The 22771-nt window shown below is 35.2% G+C and overlaps 1 protein-coding gene across 4 annotated transcripts in view; it reads left to right on the plus strand.

Annotated features, from left to right (window-relative positions):
- The window catches only part of BNC2 (basonuclin 2), a 436346-nt gene that overhangs the window by 15408 nt on the left and 398167 nt on the right, over positions 1 to 22771 (plus strand). The gene's annotated exons all lie outside the window — the stretch shown is intronic.

Genomic DNA, 22771 nt, shown 5'->3' on the forward strand with positions numbered 1-22771 from the left:
AAAAGGTGTTAGAGGTAAAAATTAAATGGAGGCAATGATAGAGTGGAGAAATTACACAGGAAATGTTGAACATTGATATAAATAGAAAAATATATCAAAAAACAAAGGGCCAGTTAAAATGAGTGGCATGAGACTTTTCTTTTTTAATGTTTATTTTGAGAGAGAGAGTGAGAACATGAGTGGGGGAGGGGGAGAGAGAGAGAGAGAGAGAGAATGAATGAATGAATGAATGAATGAATCCATCCCAAGCAGGCTCTGCGGTGACAGCAGGGCTCAAACTCACAAACTGTGAGATCATGAACCTAAGCTGAAATCGAGTTGGCCACTTAAATGACTGAGCCACCCAGGTGCCCCCATGAGACTTGTTTTAATGTGCTTCCCCAACATGTATGTTCGCTCTATTTTTTTTTCAGGGTCTTTTAAGGTTTCTTTTCTGCTTCTTGTGCTCCTCATCTACTGGACAAGACCTGTTGCATCTGTCTCCCAAGTACACTCATTTACTACTTCAGCTGCCATTACCAACGTCCATAGCACCATCATCTTTGGCCTGGAATTCTGCCATATCTTCTAACCGGCCTTGTGCTTCCACTGTAGCCTCTTCCCTGCTCACTGCATGAGACCACCCTTCACAAGGAAGTCACTTCCTGTCTCAAAACCTTCCAGTGACTTTTTTATCACACCTGCAGTGTAATCCAAACTCTCTACTGTGATTGAAATGGATATGTAAAATGAGATCCTTACCTAAGGCTCCAACACCATTTCCTACCACTGCATACTCTGCTCCCGTTATGCTGACCTAGCTTTTTACTGAACATGCCGTTTGTACCTACCTCAGACTTTGTGCATGTTTTTCGTCTGCCTGGAATGCTCTTCTCCCACATTTTTGCATGGCTTCCTTCCTCATTTCATTCAGGTCTTTCAGATGTCACTCTTTCAAAGAAAACTGCCTGACAGTTTTCTTCCCCCTGCTGTGTCTCCACACTGTATGTTTCTCTGACCTTTTACCTTGCTTTGTTTGTTCATAGCATTTATCACCACTTGAAAATACATATTTGTTTATATGTAGTTTATTATTAGCCCTCTCTTTCCATGGAGGATACCAAGCTGCATAAGAATGGGGACCTTTGCTTGTCTTACTAATTTCTGAATTTCCCCTGCTTGTAGCAGTGCTTGGTGTGGGAAATACTCAGCATATATCTATTATACATTCATTCACTCATAAACACATTCTTTATCAGTTTATATCAGGTCTTAGTTATTCTCTTGAGTTTTATTTATGTCATCTGCTGTTGCCATTTTCTGAACTGCTTATTGTTGTGGTAGTTTCCATGGTAGATGTAACCATTCCTAACAGTTTTGCAAAAATCATCCTATAAGATATGGGAAAATATATTAGAAATTTGATTTATCCCCTCCTTCTGTTTTTTTGTTTGTGTTTTACAGTGTGCTTGATATCTTACTATAGTAGATATGGAAGGGATATATTGTGCAGTCAAAAAATAGAGACTGCATTGAACCTGATATGGACAAGCAAAATGTAAGTTTGTTTAAAGCAAAATGTAACCTCCATAGTTAGGCTGTTTCATACATTTGTGCTTTTGTATACTAATAAGGTGGCGATACCACTGGTGAGAATAAGATCTTTCCCATTATTCAGAAAATCATGCAGGTCTAATGTTGGATCTAATATATGAAATTCAGTATCATGTGTGCATGAATATATATTCCCTAATATTCCAACCTCTGATGGAGTTAACTCTCTTGGGTTAAAGTTTACTTGTGATAGGGTCCTTTGTATTTATCCCAATCCATATGTGGAGGTATGTGAGTTATTTTTTCCTTGTCTTGAATAATTTAGTTTTTAGAATTTTTTATTTTTTATTTTTTTTAATATTTTTATTTATTTCTAGGAGAGAGAGAGAGAGAGAGAGAGAGACAGCGTGAGCAGGGGAGGGCCAGAGAGAGAGGGAGTCACAGACTGAAACAGGCTCCAGGCTCCGAGCTGGCAGTCAGCACAGAGCCCGACGCGGGGCTCGAACCCACGAACTGCGAGATCATGACCTAAGCGAAAGTCGGACGCTTAACCGACTAAGCCACCCAGGCGCCCCAGTTTTTAGAATTTTTTAAAAAAAATTTATTTTTGAGAGAGAGAGAGAGAGAGAGAGAGAGAGAGGGAGAGAGAGTGCATGCAACGAGGAAGGGGGAGAGAGAGGGAGGAGAGAGAATCCCAAGCAGACACAGAGCCTAGTGTGGGGTTCGAACTCACAAACTATGAGATGGTGACTTGAGCCAAAATCAAAAGCCAAATGCTTAACTGACTGAGCTACCTAAGTGCCCCAAATTTAAGCTTTTTAAGGAAGCTGAACTGGATGCTTTGGTTTTCTGTGACTTGAGGTTTTTTAAACAATTTTATTGAGATATCATTACACCACAAAGTTCACTGTGACTAAGTTTTACAGATCCATTTTGTAATGATAATAAATGCAATTTTGAAGACACAGGGAAATACATAGTAAGAATTTTGAAGAAAGTCTACTTAGGTAGTCATTTTAATATCATAAATTAAAGAAGTTTTATAACATTTGAAGAACTTAATAAAATATTTGACAAGATTTATAAACCTGAGTGAAGCATTAAAGTAATTAAGATACTGATAAACTAAGAAAGCTTAAAACCATAAATAGATGTAAGTTTTTTTTTTTTTTTTTAATGAAATAGTCACTCTGGATCATACTTTGATGATGCTATAGCTTGAAATGTGTTTAGATCTCTCCATTTGACATTGGCTTCGGACAGCTTGTGTCTTAATTCTTCAAAACCTCTTTAGTGCTAGGGGCCCATGGGTGGCTCAGTCAGTTAAGTGTCTGACTCTTGGCTTCAGCTCAAGTCATGATCTCACGGTTCCTGAGTTCAAACCCCACATCAGGCTCTGTACTGACAGTGTGGAGCCTGCTTGGGATTCTCTCTCTCTCCTTCTCTTTCTGCCCCTCCCTTGCTTACATGCTCTCTCTCAAAATAAAGAAATAAACTTAATAAAAATATCTTTAGTGCTAGCAAATTTTTTACGACATAAAGTTTGATTTTCTGAGTCCTCCAAAAGTTAAGCCTGATGAACATGGTAGGTGGATAAATTGAGATGATTCCATTTTTGGTAAGAAAATTAGCACAATTGTTTTTCTCATATGGCTTATAAATTGGCTCTGGAAGTAGTTATAAATGAAGAATTCGGAAACATTTTGAACAGTGGTAGTGTTACTGGAAAAGTGCAGTGTCCTCAGGTGACAGTAGAAACATACTGATTTTTTTTCCCCTATAAGTAATAGACCTTTGAAAATTTGAGTGCAAACAGAGGAGGAACACAGGGAGAGGGAGACACAGAATCTGAAGCAGGCTCAAGCTCTGAGCTGTCAGCATGGAGCCTGATGAAGGGTTTGAAACCACAAACTGTGATACCATGACCTGAGCTGAAGTTGGACGCTTAACTGACTGACCCACTCAGGTGCCACAGTAATGGACCTTCTTTAAATCCATGGAAACTCATTTGGCTATATAAGAATTGGTGTGATATTTTATAAATATATAGATTCATGCATACATATATGCATGCTTATAAATTTCCACTCACCAAATTACGTCAATATATTGTACTCTTATGTAATTTTGCTTTATATGTCAAGTGCCTAATTCTGCTTCAGGGTAAGTTTTATGGAATTTGAGTAAAATTATTCCAGGTGCTCGCCTTGAGAAGGCCCCTGAAGGCAAGGGATACCAAGAAAAATTTTGACCAAGATACGAGACTGCATGAATGTTCTATAACATTAAACAGATTTATATAGAATTGTTTGGCTAGAAATTAGAGTGATTGTCAAATAGCTTGTGTACTTAGTGCAGAAAATCTGTGTGTGTCAGGCACAAATATATACGAGGGACTACAGAAAGAAAGCTAATGAAGTGCAGATTTGTGCATGTAAACTTTTTAAGGCAGTCTTATCCATACCTACAAAACAGAAGTCAAAGGGAAAAGTAGCTGCTCAAAGGGAATATGATTTTCTTTCATTTTTTGTTTTTTCGGATTTGGTTTTGAATTCCTAGAAGTTGTGGTTCAAGGTAACATTTACCAGTATCTTATGATGACTTCTTGGTTATCATTAAGAAAAGCAATAGATAGTGTCACCTTGGAAAAAGTCTATGTTGAATTTCCTTTCAGTTCCTCTTCCACCTCCTTTTCCTCATCATAGATTGCTAATTTTGCATGGAATCTGCAGATCTCGGCATAATTTTGTTGTTAAAAATAATAAATGTGTGTTGCCTTGGTGGCTTCAGTAGGTTAAGTGACTGACTCTTGATTTCAGCTCAGGTCATGATCTCATGGTTCACAAAATTGAGCCTCATCCTACATGGAATTTTCTCTCTCCCTCTGTCTCTGCCCCTCCCCTGCTTGCATGTGCACGTATGTAGGCTTTCTCTCTCAAATAAACATTAAAATAACAATAAAAGCAGTTTTGAAAATTTTCTCAATCTTATGAAGTTGTACACTATCGAGGAAGTTTGTAGATATTTTTTCAGGAATGATAATTCAAGAAATAAAAAGGAATGAAATAAATTCAACTCCAGAAAAATTAATTCTAGATCTTTTTCTTCATTCTTCAGAATTCTTTGAGACTGTGGAACTTTCTGATTTGAAGGAAAGTTAATGTTAACTTTAGTGTTGAAAGTAAATATTAGAGTCAACTTTTCCTGTGTTAGCTGTAATCTGCTGGGTGTTTTTTATTTTTAAACAAAAGTCTTGTACATAACTAATATGTTAGGCTTCTTAAATAGTGCTTTGAGGGTTGAGAGGCCCTTTAGCAGGCCCTGTTGTATGGTGTAAGGCTGTGCACTCAAAGCCTAACTACATCATTTACACGGTCTGTGGAGGGACCATGTGTGCTCTCTTCATGGACCATTTGGCCTGTGAGATGGGATTTGTCATATTCATTGTCATGTACTGTAACCCCTGTGGGAGTATAAGGTCTAGCTGCTTTACCTTGGATGGGTTCTGAATGTTTTTGTCTTGTTCCTGGGTGGATTATTACCTTTGAGAGTGCATTTAATTATAAGCTTTATGTTTTCTAACACCCATTCACAATACTTCCTCTTCACTGTACCTAACTTCATTGATGGTTATTTCATGGGCAGATTGAGGACAGTATAGGACTTTGAAGATGGAAGTTGTCAGACTTGAATCTACCTCCATTTTTCAGTGTCTTCTCTTTACTTTGGTATTTTGGACCTTTCTGTTGAAAACCTGTGCTTTGGGGTTAATTTTCTCAGGTATGTTATATTTGATAACACGTTATAAGTATGTTATATTTGATAACATACTAAGGAAAAAAGGTTCTACTTATTAATATTGGGTATTTCTTAGAATATCATAAGTGATTGAATTTTATTGTGTTTTTATAGGCAACTGCATCATAGATTTTATTTTAATTAAGTCTTTGAATCTGTGCCTATACTGAAGACTTTACTTAGAAAATGGATAGTTTAGTGTATTTATTATAGTCCTTTGAGATTAATCATGGTGAGATCTCACGGAATTTCAATTTTTTATGTAGATATGTAATCTATCTCTTTAATTTCCTGAATTGGCCCTTCATCTGAGCTTAATCATACTTTATTGTAATCAGCTGTTTATATGTCTTCCACACATTGCTCTGTAGGTTATCAAGTATATTATTATGATTGTTTCATTTTTCTGTGTTTATCAGGGAATAAGTGATCCTAAGTAGGTATTGGATTTACTTAATATATTGTTTCATGTTTTAATTTTTTTCCATTGTTAATGAGAAATAATTGACCTACATTACTGTATAAATTTTAAGGCATCCCATACTGCATGATAGTTTGATTTACCTATATTGTGATATGACTACCACTGCAGGGTTAGTTAATATTCAGCATCTCCTATAGATACAATAAAAAGAAAAGAAAAAAAATTTCTCTTGTGATGAGAACTCTTAACAGTGTTTTAATTTTTAAAGACTTGCTCAAAGATTATGGTTTTTGAGGTATCTTGGTGTTATATCTCAAACTTTTAATTGTCAAAGTTAAATTATATATTAACTGCCTTGTATATCGTTTTTAGAATTTACGGTTTTATCCCTGACTGAGATACTCATGACTAGAACTTTCAAATTTTCTAAATTTTCTTAGTAATAAGGGGCATATTCTAAATTGTGTGTTGCTCAACATGCAGCTTTTTTTTGGGGGGGAAGTGATTCTTTTTTACCAAATGAACTTTATTAAGTCAGCTTCCTTAATTTGTAACATAGACACAATGAAGGCCTCAGGGTGTTTTTTTTTCCTTGAAAAATCTCTAAAGAGATGTTTAAACAAATCAAAATATGCCATAACTTAAAAGAAATAATTTGATGTGGCAAGTTTTAAATTAACACACACACACACACACACACACACACACACACACACACACACACAGCCTAACCTTTCTTTGAGTCTTTGGTTTAAGTCCTCTGTCATATAATGCCAAAAACTTTGTTCTGAGCTGTGTGTGTGTTGAAACATGTATGCCTGTCCTAGTGTCATAACTAATTATATCTCTTGTATGCTTACTTCTAGTAATCGGAAAGTAGACCTACCGCAGCATACAATTTAACATTTAGTTTTATCTTGAGGACCTGCTGTAGAAATTAAGTTTTCCATCATGTAGCAACTTGACATTGTAAACAGATACTACTATTTTAAGTACATCCTCCACTTAGTATTTTGCATAAATAATGTAGTTTGGGCATAAAAATTTTAGGAGTTCTTTAAGGTGCATGTGTTTACCAGAAATTACACACTAATACTGACTCACTTTGCAGTTTTGACTGACATTTCATTTATGAATTGGAAATTGATGGTCTAGTGTTGTTGTAGCAAAAATTGATAGGATTTCTTTTTACTCAAAGTTTGCCAGAAGATTGTAGCTTGTGGCAGAGCTTCTGGTGCTGTGGTCATTTAATCTTCATAGATTGTTCTAAAATAATATGGAGCACATTTTATGAAAATGCATTGAGTAGAATTTTCACACAGTAACTTAAAAATTCTGTCTTGGACATGATTGTGACTGGGGCAGCAAACAATTTCTTATATGCACCAGCATGTATGAAAATATGTGGTCCTTGTCTATGCCTGCTGAGAGAGGACTTTACCAGTCTTCAGTCTCTGAGCTGCAGCCTTGTCGCAATTAAAGTCTTAGGACTGGGAGCAGTTAATGCTGGTGATAGATTGTGGTATTTAGCATTGTGTTGTGTTCCATGGTGATCTAGTTCTGTAGACTTACAGGATTCTAGTCAGAACTTGGGAAATAATGTACCAAAGAATTTGTGGCAAATATTTTTTAAAGTGAGAAGAAATATAATGACTTTTCTTATTAATAAGCAAATCTTTTGGGCTTTGCCTAAAGAAATAATGAAAGGATTGTGCAATTCTGTTATTGATAAATGTTTAAAATTTAACACTGAAAATGCTTGGTTTTCTTTTATTAAGTGAAAATATTCTTTCATCAATGTTTTCTTCCTTTCATTTTTTGTTATAATTAAAAATAAAACTTAGTATTGTTTCAAACTTAGCTTTTTCTATTTTATACTAAATGAGTTTTTATAAATTCTGTGTTGCTTCTTTCATCTGGTAACTTGAGTATGTAGAGGCATTCAGCTTGAACATTTTGTATTCAGAAATGTGAGGCTTCGATTCTTGGTATAATTTCTCTATTTTGAAAACTGAATTCCCAGTGGTTTCTTTCTAATTAGTGTATCATGACCTGTTACATTAAAAAATTAGATGGCCTAAGCTGTCTAACTTTTGAAGACTGTGGCTGTAAAAGCCATGTGTTAAATAATGAAAGTATCTTTCCGTTTTCAATCAAATTAATCAAATTAATGCTGGTGTATTTGGCTTTAAGAATAACTGATGACAGAAATCTGATTTTGCAGTTGATAGGCCTCATAAGAGAAAGGGTAGTTTAAAAGTGTCCTGGGTGTCCTGGAAGTATGTGAGGAGGTTGACCTCCAGCCTGACTTATAGGAACACCTTCCCACTCATCCGGTGACTGTGAAATACTAAAGGGTGGAAGATGTTACAGCTTGTCTGGGCCCTGAACCTGTGGTTTTTGCCACCTCCACACGGTGTTTGGAAATCTTGGGAGTCATTTTTATTTGTTTTAAATGATCAAATTGGGATGCTTCCTGCTATTTAGTGGGCCAAGGATACCTCCGTTCTGATTGCAGAAGAGTTTATACACAATGATGAGTTATTCTGCTTCAGGTGACAATAATGTCTCTGCTGGGAATCACTGGGTGATTACTGATAAAAAAATAATAAAGAGTACTGGTAAAAAAATGACTCTTTTCCTCTCAGAATTCCTGTCATACATTCTTTTTGTAAAGGAAAAATTATTTTTACTTTTTTTTTTTAAAGTTTGTTTATTTTGAGAGAGAGAGAGAGAGTGTGCACGCATAAGCAGAGAAGAGGGAAAGAAGGGGAGAGAATCTTAAGCAAACCCCAAGTTTGATACGGGGCTGGATCCCAGCATCTTGGGATCATGACCTGAGCCAAAACAGAGTTGGATTCTCAATGGACTGAGCCACCCCAGGCACCCCAGGAAAAAATTTTTAACTGAAGTATACTTGACATACAATATAATATTTGTTTTAGGTATACAACATAGGGATTCAATATTTATGTACATTATGAAATGATCACCCTGCATCCATTTACCATCTGTCACCATACAAAATTAATATTGCTGTCTATATTCCCCATGCTGTGCATTATAGTCCTGTGACTTATTTTATAACTGCATGTTTGTACCTCTAGATACCCTTCACCCATATTGCCTATTCCTCAACTTCCCGCTCCCCTGGCAGCCATTAGTCTGTTCTCTGTATCCCTGATCCTGGTTATTTTGTTTGTTCATTTGCTTTTTAGAGTCCACATATGACCAAAATCATATGGTACTTGTCTTTGTCTGACTTCTTTTATTTCACTTATCATACCCTCAGTTCCATCTGTGTTGTTGCAGATGGCAAGATTTAATTCTTTTTTATGCTTGACTAATATTTCATTGTGTCTATACACTACATCTTTTTGTTAAGCTATTGATAGACACTTAGGTTGCTTATCTTAGCTATTGTAAATAATGCTACAATAAACATAAGGGTGCAGATATCTTTTCAAGTTAGTGTTCTGTTTTCATCCATTAAATTCCCAGACCTGGAATTGCTGGATCCTATAGTAGTCCTGTTTTTAATTCTTTGAGCAACCTCTGTATAATTTTCTATAGTGGCTGTACCAGTTTGCATTTCCCAGTACATGGGGGTTCCCTTTTCTCCACACCCTCGCCAACACTCCTCCCTCCCTCTCTTCCTCCTTCCCTCCCCTCCACTTCTCTTCCCTTCTTTCCTTCTTTCTTATAGCCATTCTGACAGGTATGAAATGACACCTCATTGTAGTTTTGATTTGCATTTCCCTGATGAGTTGTGATATTGAGCATCTTTTCATGTCTGTTGGCCATCTGTATGTCTTATTTGGAAAAATGTTTATTTAGATTTCTGTGTATTTTTATCAAATTATTTTTTGACTACTGATTTGGAGGAGTCTATATATTTTGAATATTGGTCCCTTGTCAGATATATGGTTTGTAAATATACTCCCATTCAGTAAGTTGCCTTTTCATTTTGCTAATAGTTTCCTTCACTGTGCAAAAGCTTTTTAGTTTGATATAATTCCATTTGTTTGTTTTTACTTTTGTTGCCCTTATTGAGTCATGTCCAAAAAATATAGGTAAGACCTGTTGTTAAGGAGGTTACAACCTATGTTTTTTTTTCTAGGAGTCTCAAGGTTTTAGGTCTTAAAATTTTTAATGTATTTTGAGTTAATTTTTGTGTATTGTGTAAGATAAGGGTATAGTTTCATTCTTTTGTATTTAGCTGTCCAATTTTCCTAGCACCATTTATTAAATAAACTGTCTTTTCTCCATTGTATACTCATCTTTGTCATAGATAAATTAATCATATATGTGTGATTTTGTTTCTGGGCTCTCTTCTGTTCTTTTGATCTGTGTATCTGTTTTTGTGCTAGTACCATATTGTTTAGATTACTGTACCTTTGTAGAATAGTTTGAAATCAGCGTGATACAACCAGCTTTGTTCTTTTTCAAGGTTCCTTTGGTTATTTGAAATATTTTGTGTTTTCATACACATTTCAGGGCAATTCTAGTTCTGTGAAAAATGCCGTTGGTATTTTCATAGGGATTGCATTGAATTTGTGCATTTGAGTAGTATGGATGTTTTAACACTATTTCATGGAATATTTCATTCCATGATCATGATCTATCCTTTCATTTATTTGGGTCTTTTTCAGCTTCTTTAATCAAAATCTTACATTTTTCAGCGTACAGGTCTTCTACCTCATTGGTTAGGTTTATTCCTAGTTATTTTATTTTTTCTGATGCAGTTGGGAATGGGATTTTCTCTCCCTCCCTCCCTCCTACCCTCCCTCCCTCCCTTCTCTTAATTTCTCTTTCTGTTAGCTTGTTGTTAGTCTCTAGAAATGTAATGGGCATCTGGCTGGCTCAGTTGGTAAAGCATGCAACTCTTATCCTCGGGGTTGTGAGTTCAAGGCCCCATGTTGGGTGTAAAAATTACTTAAAAATAAAATATTGAAAAAGAAATGTAGCCAGTTTTTTTTTAACTTTTTGTATTTTATTTCTGAGAGAGAGAGAGAGAGAGAGCATGAACAGAGGAAGGTCAGAGAGCGAGGGAGACACAGAATCTGAAATAGGCTCTAGTCTCTGAGCTAGCTGTCAGCACAGAGCCCAACGCGGAGCTTGAACCCATGAACCGTGAGATCATGACCTGAGCCAAAGTTGGACACTTAACTGACTGAACCACCCAGGCGCCCCTGTAGCCAGTTTTTATATATTAATTTTACTGGGACTTGACTGAGTTCGTGTATTCTGAAAGTTATTTTGGCAGAGTCCTTAGGGTTTTCTATATATTGAATCATGACATCTGCAGTAGTGACAGTTTTACTTCTTCCTTTCCAATTTAGATGCCTTTTATTTCTTTTTCTTGCCTAATTTCTGTGACTAGGACTTCCAGTACTGTGTTGAATACAAGTGGTGACTTGGGCATCCTTGTTTTTTTGTGATCTTAGAAGAAAAGTTTTCAGTTTTTCATTCTTGAGTTTGATGTTAGCTGTAGGTTTGTTATCCATGACCTTTATTTTATTTTATTTTTTTTATGTTGAATACATGTTTATTTTTTTGTTACTTTTTTAATGTTTATTTAATAATTTTTTTTTTTTTTTACAAATAGTTTATTGTCAAATTAGTTTCCACATAACACCCAGTGCTCATCCCCACAAGTGCCCTCCTCCATGCCCATCCCCCCCCCCCCCCCCCCGTGCTCATCCCCACAAGTGCCCTCCTCCATGCCCATCCCCCCCCTCCCCCCCACATCCATCAGTCCTCAGTTTTTGTCAGCATTCAAGAGTCTCTCATATCCATGACCTTTATTATGTTGAGGTATGTACCTCTATACCTACTTTGTTTTAATCATACATGAGTGTTGACTTCTGTCAATTTTTTTTTTTTGCATCTATTGAGAATATCATTTTATTTTTGTCCTTCATTGTGTTAAGGTGGTATATTACATTGATTTGTGGATGGATGTTGAACCATCCTTGTATCTCTGGAATAAATATACTTGATCATGGTATATGATCTTTTTAATGTATTGTTGATTTGCTAATATCTTACTGTGGATTTTTTACATTTATGTTTATCAGGGATGTTGGTGTGTAATTTTCTTAGGCTGTCCTTGTCTGGTTTTGTTATCAGGGTAATGCTAGCTTCATAAAATGAGTTTGGCAATGTTCCCTTCTCTTCAACTCTTTGGAATAGTTTGGGGATGTTAGATATTCCATCTTCTTTGAATGTTTCATAGAATTCACAAGGAAGCCATCTGGTCCTGGACTTTTGTCTGTAGGCAAGTTTTTGATTACTGATTCAATCTCATTACTAGTAATAAGTCTATCCAGAATTTTATTTCTTCAAGATTCAGATGATTTTGTGTTTCTAAGAATTTGTTGATTTCTTCTAGGTTGTCCAATTTGTTGGCATATATTTTTTTAATGTTTTTTATTTATTTTTGAGAGAGAGAGAGACAGTGGGAGCAGGGGAGGGTCATAGAGAGAGGGAGACACAGAATCTGAAAACAGGCTCCAGGATCTGAACTAGCTGTCAACACAGAGCCGGTTGCGGGGCTCGAACCCACGAACCACGAGATCATGAACTGAGCTGAAGCCCGACGCTTAACCGACTGAGCCACCCAGGCGCCCCAGCTTGTATTGTTTATAGTAGTCTCTAATGATCTTTTGTATGTCTGTGGTATATCAATTGTAACCTTTCGTTCCTGATTTTATTTTAGCCTTCTCCTTTTTTTTCTAGATTAATCTGTCTAAAAGTTTATTAATTTTGTTTATCTTTTCAAAGTACCAGCTCATAGTTTAGTTGACCTTTATAATTGTGTATGTGTAGGGTTTTTTTTTTTTTTTGGTTTCTGTTTTATTTATTTTCAATTTGACCTGTATTATGTCCTCTCTTCTACCAACTTTGGACTATATTTGTTCTTTTTCTAGTTCTTTTGGTTTTAAAGTTAGATTTTATTTGAGATTTTTCTTGTTTCTTGAGGTAGACGTGTTACTGTTATGTAGTTTCCTCTGAGAACTGCCTTGGCTATATCTCATAGATTTTGGAATGTTGTGTTTCTGTTTTCATTTATATTAAGGTATTTTTTGTAATACCCTTTGATTTCTTTGGTGACCCACTAGTGTTTAGTAGTGTGTTGTGTGGTCTCCACATGTTTCTAGTTTTTTCCAATTGTTTTGCTTGTAATTGATTTCTAGTTTTATACCATTGTCATAAAAGATACTTGATATGACTTAGGTATTCTTAAACTTACTGAAACTTGTTTTGTGGCCTAGTGTGATCTATTCTGGAGAATGTTCTGTGTGCACTTGAAAAGAATATGAGTTCTGCTGTTTGTGGATGGAACATTCTGTAAATACCTATAGTTCATCTGGTCTGATGTGTTTACAACAGTGTTTCTTTATGTTGCTTTTCTGTCTGAATGATCTTATTCATTGATAAAAATGTGGTATTAAAGTTTTATATTGTTCTCTTGCTGTCAATTACTTCCTTTATGTCTGTTAATATTTTATATATTTAGGTGTTTCTATGTTGTATGCATAATATTTACCAGTGTTACATCCTTTTGTTGGATTGAACTCTTTTTATCATTAGATAATGTGCTTCTTTGTCTATAAACACAGTCTTCGTTTTAAAGTCTATTTTGTGTAGTATAAATATTACTACCCCATATTTCTTTTTGTTTCCTTTTGCATGGAATATATATATACATATACATATATATATATATATATGTATATGTATATAGTTTTTCTGTCCCTTCACTTTAAGTCTGTATGTGGATTTAGATCTGAAATAAGTCTCTTAGAGGCAGCATATAGATGGGTGCTGTTTTTTTAAATCCATTCAGCCACCATAATGTCTCTTGATTAGAGAATTTGGTCCATTTATATTTAAAGTAATTGTTGAAAAGTGTATACTTATTGGCATTTTGTTCACTGTTTTCTGGTATAGTTCTTCTCTGTTTCTTTTTGCTTCTTCTGCTCTCTTCTTTTGTGGTTTGATGAGTTTCTTTAGTGCTATATTAGCTTCCTTTCTCTTTTTTTGTGTGTGTTACAGATTTTTGGCTTCCGGTTACCATGAGGTTCACATAATAAGCTATGTATATAAATATATGGCAGTTATTTTTTTAAGTTAATAGTCACTTAAACTTGACCACATTCTACTAGCATTACATTTTAATAACCACTGTCACATTTTATGTTTTTGTCATATTTTACATCTTTTTACGTTGTGCAACCCTTACCTAATTATTGTAGTTATAGTTGATTTTACTCCTTTTGTCTTTTATCCTTCATAGTAGCTTTATAAGATTTTATAAGGCTTTTCCACTATTTTTATAATTGTATTTATATCTATGTGCCTATGCCTTTTGCATGGAATATATGTATATATTCTGTCTGGTTTTTTTTGAGGTACATCTTTTATTGCAACTAAGCAAGTAGAACCTCAAATTTCACTTCTTAATGTTCTTGAGTAAATGTCATTTCTAAAGGTATATGGATGTATTATATACTTGGTATACTAAGAATATTTAGTTATTAGCCCCCAAGTCAAACGCACATGTACCCATTTATGCAAATGTCCATGATATTGTATATCAGTATTTGGCAGATTAGCATATTATAAGTTAAATGTCTCTAATTTCTTTGCAGTTAAAAAAAATTTTGTGAGAAATTTCTAAAATTATATTAAAGGATTTTTAGATCAACGATAAACTTTAAAAACAGAATTTAATAAAAACAAATTGTTTCCCCTACTTACTGCTTTCTAATCAGTTCTGAAATTTCAGTTGAAAAGAGAAATTCTAATGTAAGTCTCCATTTTTGAACAAAATTTAATTGGGAATCACTATTAGGTGGACAGCATAGTGTTAGCTTACTCTTTTACTTCCTCACATTCATCATCATATGTCAGCCTTTAAGAGGTTCAGACATATTTAACAAAACCTATTTTGTTTGTAGTAGAATTTTCATTTATAAAAAAGCAGCTGAAGTGTGTATTACTATACAACTTTAGAATGGACATAAGTAACATCTCAGTACAATCACTAGACAAACAGAATAACAGCTTTTTTGGGTGTTGTAATAGAATATTGGTTTTGGAGTTGAAAAGGCCTGCATTTGATTACTTGATACCCCTACCAACTAAAGTAGAATCTTGTGGGAATTCCTTTACTTACTTACTCATTTATTTATAATTGTGGTAAAAAATACAATATAAAATTTACTCTCTTGATCCTTTTAAGCATACATTTTAGTAGTGTTAACTATATTCATATTATTGTGTATTAAAAAAGTTTTTATTTTGAAATAATTTCAGGCTTACAGAAAAGTTGGAAAATAGTATTGTGGATTCCCATATACCCAGATTCCCAAATGTTAATGCTTACCATGACCATGTAATTTATTTTATTAAAAATGTTTAAAAAAACGTTTTATTTATTTTTGAGAGAGTGAAAGCAGAGAGAGAGGGAGACACAGAATCTGAAGCAGGCTCTAGGCTCTGAGCTGTCAGCACAGAGCCTGATGTGGGGCTCGAATCAACGAACCAGGAGATCATGACCCGAGCTGAAGATGGAGGCTTAACTGACTGAGATACCCCACCTGTAACTTATTTTAACTTAGATATAATTTATATACCATTAAATTCACCATTTGATTTTAATTTCAAAAATTTAAGTATTTATTTTTGAGAGAAAGAGAAAGAGTGTGCAGGTTCGGGAGGAGCAGAGAGAGAGGGGCACAGAAGATCAGAAGCAGGCTCTGCACCGACAGTAGTGAGCCTGACATGGGGTTTGATCTCACAAACCGGGAGATCATGACTTGAGCAGAAGTTGGATGCTTAACCAACTGAACCACGTAGGCACCCCCGAATTCACCATTTTAAAGTGTGCAGTAAGTGGTTTTTAGTATATGCAAAAGGTTGTGCAACCATTCCGTGTTTTAATTCTAAAACATTTTCATCACTCCCAAAGAAACCCTGTACCTGATAGCAGTAAGTCTCTTTTCACCACACCCACCCCAAGCCTTCTACATCTTTAACTTTATGAACCACTATTCTTTTATGAAATAGGTGAAACAGTACTGATAATTTTGAAATAACATGTGAAAATACCTAGCATGGAGTCTATCTAATGCAAGTGTTAATGCCTATTAGTTTATATTTACATGAATTATTTTGGAAATTGTGATGCCAGTGAGAGGAACTGTTTCTTATGAGAATTCTGTTAATAGTTTAGCAGACCAACAATTTCCAAGATACTCAAAAACACAGTGAGGAGGTGATTATGTAAAAATAGTTAATGCAAGATAAAACAGCCTGTGAAACTCCAAAAATATGTGTGTAAAATAATGTTTTACAACATAGCCAGGGACATACATCTTTTGCAATAGGTGCCCATCATGCATGCTTATGTTTTCATTGATTATACTTCGAAGTTTTATCTTTTTGACACATATTATGTATCCATAGTTTAAACATTTTTAAACTTTGTGTGTTTAACTTTATAACAAGGCATGGTAAATACCTTAGTGTGGTAAAACCATTCAGGGATCATAAGGGTACCATTGTTATCTTAAATGACAGACACATATACCTCATGACCGGGATTTGATTAGTCTTTGATGATATGATGGTTTAATTGTGGACATACTGTTTAGCCATGATGTCTGCATTTTGAGGAATTATTAGTCACGGTTCTGATTGCCTTACCACAAATCTTGCAAATGTTCTAAATATTTATAGTGTATTAGGAAGTAGCATAGGTAGCACAGGGAAAAAAAGCATGTGAGTCAAGAAAGGCTGGAGTTTGAATCCCAGCTGTGCTATGGGAAGTGTGACAGGGACAGAATTTCTGAAAGCCTCAATTTCCTCATTTGTAAAGTTGGAGGATAATAAGCTTCATTGCATGGGGGTGGAGTCGAGGATTAAATTAGATAATAGTGTGGGACTGGATCAGCACATTGCTTGACATAAAATAAAAAGTTTAAAATGATAGATGTCATTCAGATTTCCTTACGTGTTGCTCACAGAAAGGACTCTGTGTTCCTTTGATGCTAAATTATATGACCTCTTTTGTTTGCCTAGAACAGTGCACATTAGGTCATTTCTTCTTGTGGAGAATTGCAGTGTTCAAATGAAGCATCTGAAGAGTAACAAAAATATTAATTACCCTCTCTGTGGTCACAGTGGTGGGACTGGTGGGATGATTTCAACCCAAAAAGCCATTTAAAAATGTGATACTATTTAAAGTTAGAAATTGTCCAATTTGAGAATATACATTTATGTGGTAACCCATCTGTGATGAGCGCTCTTAGTCTCATTTTATAATAGAACTGCTAAGTTAAATGGGATTGAAATGCTCTTTTGGTATCAGATTCGTAAACATGATTATATATGGTTTTTGTGGCTGGCAGTGCCCAGTTTTTTTCCCAGTCACTTGACCTGGGAATTCTTTTTTACTTTCGATATGTCTTACTATCTACATTCTTTGAACCTTAGTGACAAAACTGTATAGTGATTGTCACAAATATGCCTGTTTGGACACTGCAATTTTTGCTATCATGACATTAAAGGAAAACCCTTTCTATAATGGGGTGAATACTTATGAGCAGAAACAAAGGTCAGGCTGTAGAATGAACTTTTGAATGACAGCTAATGTTAGTATGGCTTAAAGGGGAGATGCCAGGTGAACTATGGGCATTCATCAGCTTCATGGATATGAAATGACAGCCTTAAAACCTTTTATGGGGGTTGCTGAATTTTCTAAAAGCAAAAGGGAGAAGAGTTTATGTGGCTGCCAAAATGAGATGGTAAGAAATAATCAGAACATAAAGGAACCGAAGAATTAGTATCAGTTAAGGTGTGTAGGATAAACATTCCAGATAGGCACTGTGGTATATGGTCTGATTTTTTTCTAACCCAGACTCTCTGTTTGATCTTTGTAACTTGTTTGGTACTTCTTCAAAGCTTATCTGAAGAGCAGACAAAATGGAAAATGGAAAACAGTTTTCAGCTCTCCTGCAATATCGATAGATTGGTAATGGCTACCTGAGAATTCTGAGATTGTGTCCTGGGGGTAGGATTGGGAAGAAGTTGAGCAGTTGCTGATGACTGTCAAGGGGTGGTGGTGGGTGTTTGTTCTTGCAGGTATACATGTTTGTAGGTACATGAGCCACATTTGTTGAGTAATCATATTTAAGAATGCCTTTCAATTCAAATTATGTATCAGAGCTTACATTTTTCTTAGTGATAGGGTTGAGGCAGTTTTCTTTTAGTCAGCTTTTGTATATCTGCCTGAACTTTTGGGAGAGAATCATAGGCCATACAGCAGGCTGCCTAAAAGACATGAACTGGTGGCATCTAGCAAAGAATGAAGGAGCTGTTGCCAGAACTAAAGAGTACACAGCATGCTTTAAATAGACTCACCTGGGGCCTAGCTCAGTTTGTAGAGTATGCAACTCTCAATCTTCGGGTTGTGAATTTGAGCCCCATGTTGAGAGTAGAGATTACTTTAAAAAAATCTTTAAATAGACTCACCTGGTATTGCTTTCTAACCTGCAGATGTGAGTGAATCAAACTTAATAGGCCCCTTCATAAAAGTAAGACATCTAATGAACACAGTTAAATATTTATCATTGCTTAATATTTGATGTAGGACATTTATCTATTATAGGATAACTTTCAAAAGTAAGTAGTATTTTGGGTTGTATTTTAGTACCAAATAGAAGGGAAGCATGTAAGAAAATCAATGATGGCATGTAATTTTTGCCATATTGAAATACAGCATAGCGTAAACAGGGTATTAAAAGATGTAGAGTCCTTAGCAACTAGATCAAGTTATGATTGGCTCAACAGTGTTGAAAGCAAATAAAATTGCTTTCATGTGTATAAAGATACAAACTGTTGGGGAATTACTGCTTGACTTTAAGAATTAAGTTTCTAATGTTTTTTGTTATCTAAGACAATTATCCAGAATTATTAAAGATTTAATCGACATTATTAGAATCTCTATTTTAATGACTTTTAGGCCTTTATACAAGGAAGGACCTATGTAAGAACTAACTTAGTTCACCTCACTGACCAACAAAATTAGTATTTTTCCTTCATGTATTAAGACATTAAATGTAGCAAACATGCTTGTGTCACACAAATGCCATACATTGCCTTTTTGTATTTCTTTGAATCTGTCTTAGCCACCATTAAGATTGTCTAAGGGCACAAGTCCTATTTATTCATGTTTGAGTCACCAAACCTTGCATAACCCCGGTGTACAATAATTTCATAAATGTTGAATCAGCAGCTGATTTTACTTAAGAGTAACAGTGAGCTACCAGATGAAGATTGTGTTCAGTTTGAAGTCTAAATTAGAAATTCTGAAAATATAATGGGTTTTTCCTTCTGCGATTCATATAGGTTAGTGTGATGTGGTCTGTTGTAATTTTTATAGAGAATTCTACAAAAAGGGGAAAGCAAGTGGTAACAACTTAAATTCCTTTGTTTTTCCTGATGAAGTCTATCTAGATTTAACCTGTCGGTAGAGATCTGTGTATGAAAAAACTCCCAAAGAAACATTTTTGGTTAAAAATATATCGTAAGTTGAGGGTCCCTGGGTGGCTCAGTTGGTTAAACGTCCGATTTCAGCTCAGGTCATAATGTCATGGCTCATGAGTTTGAGCCCCACATCGGGCTCTGTGCCGACAGCTCAGAGCCTGGAGCCTCCTTCAGATTCTGTGTGTGTGTGTGTGTGTGTGTGTGTGTGTGTGTGTGTGTCTTTGCCCCTCCCCTGCTCATGCTATCTCTCTCTCAAAATAAATAAACATTAAAATTTTTAAAGTCGTAAGTTGAAATCTGTGTGCAGAATAATATAGTGTTAATGTTCCTTATTTAAGTAGATTTAAGCAATCTGGTAGCCTGAACCATCAAGACTTCACAGCTGCAAAGGAGAGAAGTGGATCTTATTAGAGTTTGGCATCTGAATGATCTGCTTGCTTTCCATTTTTGGTGTTTTTACACCACAGATAATAAAATATGGAAAGCAGAACAAAAGTGAAGAATGAATGCTCTGAGCTTTTTAAATTATGGAGCAGTGTGATGGTAGTGGAAAGTAGTGTCTTGAGAGCCTTCAGATCAGGCAAGTTGTGACTCTGATATTCTGGTTCCTCATCTTTCATCTATACACGTCTTGTATATCCTAGATCAGTATGATAATATGTTTGAAAATATTTTAAATACTATAATTCAGAGGTTTCATTTCATTTTTTAAGTATTATTTGAAGACCTCCTTTAATGTCAGGTATTGCCTTTGGGGCTGGAGATAATTCCCTGAGGACTTTGCAGTCTGGTGAAATTCTGGTTTTCTAAGACTGTGTTTTATGGTGGTTCAGTTTTATCCTACTGAGATATTTGCTCTGGGTTAAGAACATGAAAAGAAAGGAAAAATTTGAAAATGTTTTGTTACTCTTTTACCTCTATGCCTTATACAACTTGTCTCTTAGAATTTACCCATGTAATCCCCCACATCATGTAGGAGGGATTTTATGATATAAATTTTTTTTTTTAGTAAAGCCAAATTATTCTAACATATGTTGAACCAGGTGTATAAGTTCAGTAACGTACAGACATGTAGTTGTCATTATTAATAGAAGTTGCTCATCATCACTTAAAATTCTGTGAACAGCCCAAGATCTTTTCTGAATCCTCTATAAACAGTAAAATTAAGTTTGCATGTATATATTGAGGTTGGCTCTTCTACTCAAAACTGAAGAAAATCATTTTGACTTTATGGGATTTATTAGTCCTGTTCTTTGTAGCATTTTCACTTTATAAGTTGATTAGCAGTGTGTCCTTTTTTCATTCCTGATGGAGAGGGCTCATTTAGGACCTGGGAGAAATTAGGGCTGATTGTATAATGTTGAACTTCATTTAAAAAAAATAGGGGGAGGTATTCAATTATATTCTTGATTTGTTTTTCTAGATATTTTTTCTTAGAAGGAATGGTTTAGCAAAAGTTTTAAAAATCAAGGTAAACTAGAGATTATGCCACATTATTGTTTGGGAATCTATATATGCATGGGCGTATATACCTTCATGTTTTAAAGGCTACGTCACTTATGGTCTACTTTATATATGGATTTATTTGACTACATGAATAGTAATTATTGGCTAGAACTTAAAAAAAATGATCTCTATTCCTTTGTCCAAATCAGAACAAATTGTTTTTGAAAGCGGAGCCACAAAGATACCTTGAATGACCACAGACTCAGGCCAGAAAGGAAAGGAAATTATGGCAAGGAAGGAGCCATACCTTTGGTCCCCCCAAATCCTAGTCTGGGAACCATTAGCAGGACCATCTTGCTTTGCAGCACATTCATAGCATGAGAGGCAATTTCTAAAACTGTTAAAACCAATCCCTGTAGGGTTTTAGAGATTAAACTCACCACCCTGTGTTATAACCAGATGAAAATAATTATGTACTCCAGCTTGCTGCTAAGAGGGGTGAAATGGATTTCTAGTGCCAGGATTCTTAACTAGGTGAGATGGGTGCTGCCTTTACTAAAGGCTCCCTGCAGTCGAAAGCTTTATCCTATTAGAGCAAGTCTCAAAACTGGTAAAACTGGGAAGAAACAATACAACATTAGACACCACTTCTTTTTAAGACCTCTTCTAACTTAAATCCGTGTTTCTCGGCAAGAGACTTAAGCCTTACATTTAAAATCTATCAGAAGTATGCCTTGTACATGCTAGTTTTTTGTTAACTAGATGTTAAATGAAAAGTTTTTGTAAGCACGAAGGCAGTGCAGGATCATTCTGCCTCTATAAAATAAGGATAATAATGGGACCTACCTCATGGGTTTGTGGTGGTGAGGATTGAATGCTACTAATGTAAAGTACTTAAACATGCTTGACACAGAAAAATCAATCAGTTGATTGAAATATTAGACAATTTTTATTGCGACATAGAAAAAGTAGGCAGTGTTTGCTGTTGTTATTATATGAAGTAGCTACAGCTAACATTTCATCTGAATGGATTGTGTCTTCATTTGTTTAGAAGGATAGTGCTGATTGTGCACATACTTTGTAACTTAGTTCTACTTTTAAACAGTGACATGGAATTTGTGATATTATTGAATGAAGCCATTACCTACCACCCATTGACTAGACTTTTCTTAAGTACTCATGGGTATACATGACTGATTTTGTCCTAGTGAACACTGACTTCTGTTAACCAGCCATACACAGATGAGAATGCCAAGGATATGTTACCCATTGTAGAATTAACTTTCACTTAAAAAAGAAATCAAAACTAACAAAAGGGGATGGGGATATGTGTTCCGTATTATAGTATCTTTATTCATTAATATAAAAATTCCTTGTTGAGCCCTTAATATATATGTAAGGCAGGTACTGTATTAGGCTTTGAGGAGTCAATGATAGGGAAAGAAGAGTTACAATCCTTTACTCTTATAGTGTTTACATATGGATAAGGAAACTGTTACTTAGATTATCAGGCAAAGTAGTAAAATGATAAATGTGGTATATATTAGGAATATAAAACTTGGCTTTCAGATATATGTCTTCTGAATCCTCTAAAGAAGGTACCATTGTTTTCCTCTTCCCATAAAAGAGAAACTGGGCCCAGAGAAGGTAGTGGACAGACAGTGGTAAGTAGCAGTGTGACTTAAGTCTGATTCTAAGCCATGTGTAGTTTGTGTCCTTCTGTAGCTGCCACTTATCACAACCAACCTGAAGGAAGGAGTTAAGTGACCACAGTTTATCAAATTATTGATCTATTTTTGGAGTGTTTGAAATAAATGAACATTTTCCCTAACAAGCACACTTGGAGATCTATATATTTATAACACTGAATCCTTTATTAATTATAGATTAACTGAAGAGTGGACATTAAATACTACAAATACCAGAATTATTTTACTTCAAGGGACTTTTGAAGTTGGTCAATTATGGTCAAACTTTTTTTGAGCTTTGGAATCTCTCTCCCTTTTCCAAATG

The sequence above is a fragment of the Hyaena hyaena genome, unplaced genomic scaffold (genome assembly GCF_003009895.1).
Source record: "Hyaena hyaena isolate Hyena2069 unplaced genomic scaffold, ASM300989v1 scaffold_185, whole genome shotgun sequence".
NCBI lineage: Eukaryota > Metazoa > Chordata > Mammalia > Carnivora > Hyaenidae > Hyaena > Hyaena hyaena.